Here is a 6,113-nt window from a genome sequence, read left to right on the forward strand (position 1 = left end):
GTGAAAGAGGAGAGTGAAAAAGTTGGCTTAAAGCTCAACATTCAGAAAACTAAGATCATGGCATCTGGTCCCATCACTTCATGGGAAATAGATAGGGAAACAATGGAAACAATGGCAGACTTAATTTTTGGGGGCTCCAAAATCACTGCAGATGGTGACTGCAGCCATGAAGACGCTACAAAGACACTTGCTTCTTAGAAGAGAAAAGCATTGAACAACCTAGACAGCACATTAAAAAAAGGAGAGATCACTTTGCTGACAAAGGTCCATCCAGTCAAAGCTATGGCTTTTCCAATAGTCATGTATGGATGTGAGAGTTGGACCATAAAGAAAGCTAAATGCTGCAGATTTGATGCTTTTGAACTGTGGTGTTGGAGAAGACTCTTGAGAGTCCCTTGGACTGCAAGGAGATCCAACCAGTCCATCCTAAAGGAAATCAGTCCTGAATATTTGTTGGAAGGACTGATGCTGAAATTGAAATTCCAATACTTTGGCTACCTGATGCAAAAAACTAACTCATTGAAAAAGACCCTGATGCTGGAAAGATTGAAGGTGGGAGGAGAAGGGGATGACAGAGGATGATATGGTTGGATGGCATCACCAACTCGATGAACATGAGTTTGAGCAAGCTCAGGGAGTTGGTGATTGACAGGGAAGCCTGGTGTGCTGCAGTCCATGGGGTCGTAAAGAGTCGGATACGACTGAGTGACTGAACTGATCTGAACTGCCTGGGGAGAAAGGATTTGCTGACTAGCCCTGAGAAGAAAGTCAGTGGTTTCTGAGCCCCAAATGAGTTCGGCAACCTTTGTTTTCTTCTCAGGCTGGGAGTGCACTACGGGGGCAGGGGTCGGTCTTTGAGTCCTGAAACCCGAATGTATGCTGTTTGGTCCTAGCCAGAGAGCCCCAGGAAGGCTGACTGGAGAGAAATTCTGCCTGCCTGGTACCAGAGAGGTGATTCACCAAGGGTGATTCATGGCATTCAACAGGGTTTGTTGTTTTTAACCCCAAAAACATTTTGCATGCATGAGTAGAAGAGAACCTTCTAGCCCTCAGTGAACAAGAAAGCTCAGAACTGAGCATTTGGAGCACGGTGAAGTGAATACTTCTCTGTCTCCCTTCTAGTCCTCCCTTGGCAATTGAACAAACCTTGAGGAGCTCTCCTTGGACTACTTGCTTTCTGAGAACTTGAGAAACTTGACTCAGAATGTGTGTCTGTGGGGATACAACCACCACCACCACCAGTCGTACCAGATTCAACGCACTCCACGGTTAAACTTTCTTTTGGGCACGTGTGTGAACTTGATGTCATAAATGCTGGCATAAGGCAGATTTATGGATGAATGGATGAATGAATTCAGGAATGAGCAAACTGTAGCGTGGAGCCTTCCAGCTGTAGGTACGGTGCTAAACTCCACGTTGAGATACGGAGAAAGTCTCAAGAGGAACGATTGGGGGCTGGGCAGTCAGGGAGGACTTCTTGGAGGTGGTGATGCATGAAGTGAGTTTTGAAGTGTGAGGAGCCATTGGCCAGATAAAGAGTGGGGGAGAGAAAGGGATCGAGAAGCAAGACCTGTTCCTCTGGGCTTGGCGTGCAGGGGCCTGGGTGCTGCTGGATTTGACTGGGGGAAAGGTTGTGTGTAGGGTGTGGTAGCCAGAGTCCAGGGAGACAGGCAAGCACCAGGTCCGGGAAGGGAGTCTTCCTGCAAGCCGCAGGGTCTGCATATTCTTTTGAAGGAAGCTCCGTGGTGCCTGGAGAGGAGCTTGGGTGTGCGGTGGACGTGATCAGCGCCACAACCCAGAGAGCGCCCCCTGGAGGACCGGAGGCTGCCGCTGGGGTTCAGGTGAGAGGAGGCAGGGACAGAGCTGAGTCAGGGTGGCAGCGGGGTCTTCCCTCCTTCTGCCTCCCCTTTCAGACCTTCTTCCTCTTGTCTTGGCTCCTGTCTCTAAAGGATCCCAATGTCACAACACCTTGGTCCCTTCCATCTGATAACACATACTGGAGTTCTCAAGGAGGACTAGAAGGAGAGGGCAGTGATTAGACCTGGGGTGAGACCCTTGTCTGGGGCAGGATTTTGGAGACATGGCTTGGTTCTTTAGTGTGTCTAGGCTGAGCATCAGTACCGTCTTTTTTTTTTTTTTAATTTTTATTGGAGTATTGGAGTTTAGTTGATTTATAGCGTTGTGTTCATTTCTGCCGTACAGCAAAGTGAATCAGTGTTACATATACATTTGTCAGCTTTTTCTTTAAGCTTCTTTCTCCACGTGGGTCATTGTAGAGCACTGAGCAGAGTTCCCTGTGTTCTAGAGTAGGCTCTTCTTAGTTATCTCTTTCATACATAGCAGTGTCTGTGTCCCCATCTCCCAGTTTATCCCGTCCCCCTTCTTACCCCTGGTAATTATAAGTGTGTTTTCTACATCGGTACCTCTATTTCTGTTTTGCAGATAAGTTCGTTTGTACCCTTTTTAAAGACTCCACATATAGGTGATAGCATATGATATCTGTCTTTCTCTGTCTGACTTAGTGCACTCAGGACGACAATCTCTGGGTCCATCGATGTTGCTGCAAATGGCATTATTTCATTCTTTCCTTATGACTGAGTAATATTCCATTGCATATATTTTTATCTTCTTATCTTATCTCCATTCCTCTGCTGATGAATATTTAGGTTGCTTCCGTGTTCTGACTATTGTAAATAGCACTGCAGTGAACACTGAGATGCATGTATCTTTTCAAATGATGGTTTTCTCCACACATATGCCCAGCAGTGGAATTGCTGGGTCGTGTGGTAGTTCTGTGTTTAGTTTCTTTTAAGGAATCTCCACACTGTTCTCCATAGTGGCTCTACCAACTTACATCCCCACCAGCAGTGTAGGAGGGTTCCCTTTTCTCCATACCCTCTCCAGTATTTGCTCTTTGATTTTTTTGGTGATGGCCATTGTGACTGGGGTGAGGTTACACCTCCCTGTAGTTTTGATCTGCATTTCTCGAGTAACTGCTAAGTCGCTTCAGTCTTGTCCGACTCTGTGCAAACCCATAGACGGCAGCCCACCAGGCTCTGCCGTCCCTGGGATTCTCCAGGCAAGAGTGCTAGAGTGGGTTGCCATTGCCTTCTCCAATGCATGAAAGTGAAAAAAGAAAGTGAAGTCACTCAGTCGTGTCTGACTCTTAGTGACCCCATGGACCGCAGCCTACCAGGCTCCTCCGTCCATGGGATTTTCCAGGCAAGAGTACTGGAGTGGGTTGCCATTGCCCTCTCCTCTCTCATAACTAGACTTTAAAACCAAGACTGTTAGAGCGATCATCGCTGCGTTCTCACCAGGGCCAGCTGGATCATGTTTAAGGTGGAGCTGTCACGTGGGAACAGGACAAGCCAGGCTTGGCTGCCAGGGTGCCTGAGATTAGAGGCAGCACACGCATCCTGTCGGCTCTTCTCAGAGGCAGGTCACCGGCTGCTGTGATGGCTGCTCCTCCTGTCTCCTCCCCTCTGCCCGTCTCTCCCCTCTGGTGCAGCCAGGGAAGCCTTTAGGGGACTCGAGGCTCAGCTTTCCCTAGGGCTCTTTGGAAACTCTGAGCTGCGTGTGTTGATGGCCCTGGAGCAGAGCCAGGCCTGGCGGGGGTCATGGTTGCAGAGGGGAAGCGGGTGTCCCCGGCCTGCACCCCGTGTGTTGTGATCACAGCTGCGCTTTGCGTGGGTTGCCAGGCACAGTCCTGTTGCTGCGTGACAGGGGTACCTCCCAGGTGGCTACATTTTTTTTTTAATGCCGTGGGTGCCATTTGGCCCAGGTGCAGGCACTGGGGGTTAGGGGTCTGAAGCTGGATCCCTGCTTACCAGCTTGTGACAGGCTCGTTGGCATCACCTCTCCTGGTCTCAGCTCCTCACCTGTCCGTGGGGGATAGATCGTGACCCCTGCCCTGCACAGGTTTCGTGAAGGTGCGCTCAGTTCACGCGGGCATCAGATCTCTGTCCGCTCTCCCATTAGATCTGAAAACAAGGAGGCGTCTTATTCATTTATCCATCCCCAGTGCCAAGCCTGGAGCCCAGCAGACTCGCGTGTTTGTCGACTGAACCTATGAGTGGATTATGCAGTTAAGTGTATGGGGCAAGGGGAAGCCTGAATAAAACAAAATTACTGAGAACTTGTTCAGACGAGGAGAGTCCCACGTGTGCCCCCGCATCCTCCCACAGTCAGGTTAAAAAGACGGAATGAGCTACCATTTGTGAGGAAGCATTTTAGTATAAAGATTAACTGCAGGGACACTGTCTTCCCACATTTTCTGTCTCATCGAGTCTAGACGGCACTTTTGTTGCCAAATCCCTTTCTGTTGAAGCGGTGACGTATGACTGGTGATGACTTTATATGTTAAGTGTCAGTGGCTCAGTTGTGTCTGACTCTTTGTGGCCCCATGGACTGTAGCCCACCAGGCTCCTCTGTCCTTGGGACTCTCCAGGCCAGAACACTGGAGTGGGTTGCCAGTTCCTCCTGCAGGGCACCTTCCAGACCCAGGCATTGAAGCCGGGCCTCCTGCATCGCAAGTGGAAGCTTCACCACTGAGCCACCGGGGAAGCATCCATTATTGACACATTTTAGATGAAAGGGCTTTTTCCAACTGGGATTTCTTTTAATTTTTTTAACCTTCCAATTTTATTGAGCTATAATTCACATACAGAACTGTGCGGGGTTAAGGTACACAGCAAAATGATGTGACTTACATACATTATGAAGTGATCACCACGATAAGTTTAGTGAACATCCATCATCTCATGTAGATGCAGCATAAAAGAAATAGAAAAAAAAAGTGTTTTTTTTCCATATGATGAGAACTCTTAGGATTTACTCCTTCATGTATAATATAGGGTAGCGACTCATTTTTTAACATTAATTTTGTTTTCAGTTCAGTTCAGTTCAGTCGCTCAGTCGTGTCCGACTCTTTGCGACCCCGTGAATCGCAGCACGCCAGGTCTCCCTGTCCATCACCAACTCCCGGAGTTCACTCAAGCTCATGTCCATTGAGTCGGTGATGCCATCCAGCCATCTCATCCTCTGTCGTCCCCTTCTCCTCCTGCCCCCAATCCCTCCCAGAATCAGGGTCTTTTCCAATGAGTCAACTTTTCGCATGAGGTGGCCAAAGTGTTGGAGTTTCAGCTTCAGCATCACTCTTTCCGATGAACACCCAGGACTGATCTCCCTTAGAATGGACTGGTTGGATCTTCTTGCAGTCCAAGGGACTCTCAAGAGTCTTCTCCAACACCACAGTTCAAAAGCATCAATTCTTCGGCGCTCAGCTTTCTTCACAGTCCAACTCTCACATCCATACATGACCACAGGAAAAACCATAGCCTTGACTAGACGGACCTTTGTTGGCAAAGTAATATCTCTGCTTTTCAATATACTATCTAGGCTGGTCATAACTTTCCTTCCAAGGAGAAAGCGTCTTTTAATTTCATGGCTGCAGTCACCATCTGCAGTGATTTTGGAGCCCCAAAATAAAATCTGACACTGTTTCCACTGTTTCCCCATCTACTTCCCATGAAGTGATGGGACCAGATGCCATGATCTTCGTTTTCTGAATGTTGAGCTTTAAGCCAACTTTTTCACTCACCTCTTTCACTTTCATCAAGAGGCTTTTTAGTTCCTCTTCACTTTCTGGCATAAGGGTGGTGTCATCTGCATATCTGAGGTTATTGATATTTCTCCCAGCAATTTCTCTTGATTCCAGCTTGTGCTTCTTCCAGTCCAGAGTTTCTCATGATGTACTCTGCATAGAAGTTAAATAAGCAGGGTGACAGTTTTGTTTTAGAATTATGTAAACTGTTTACGTGTTTCAAAGTGAAGTCTCTGACTTTTTTTTTTTTTTTTTTACTTTTTCCCTGGAATTTCCTTTTTTCCTAGCTTTCTGTTCCTACACTCCAGAGGAGAACTGACTTTGAGGTCAGGTTATTCTAATTTGAATCCTGGCTCCGCCACTGTCTAGCCACCTGACCTGGGCTTCGCTCTTTAAGCTGTCTGGGTCTCAGTTCCGTTGTCTGTGAAATGGGCATGCCTGATGACCGTGAGACCCCACGCAGGCCTCCAGCGAGAGGGCATATGACTGAGCAAGGGCCTGGTTGCTC

This window comes from Capra hircus, chromosome 10, assembly GCF_001704415.2.
Source record: "Capra hircus breed San Clemente chromosome 10, ASM170441v1, whole genome shotgun sequence".
Lineage (NCBI taxonomy): Eukaryota > Metazoa > Chordata > Mammalia > Artiodactyla > Bovidae > Capra > Capra hircus.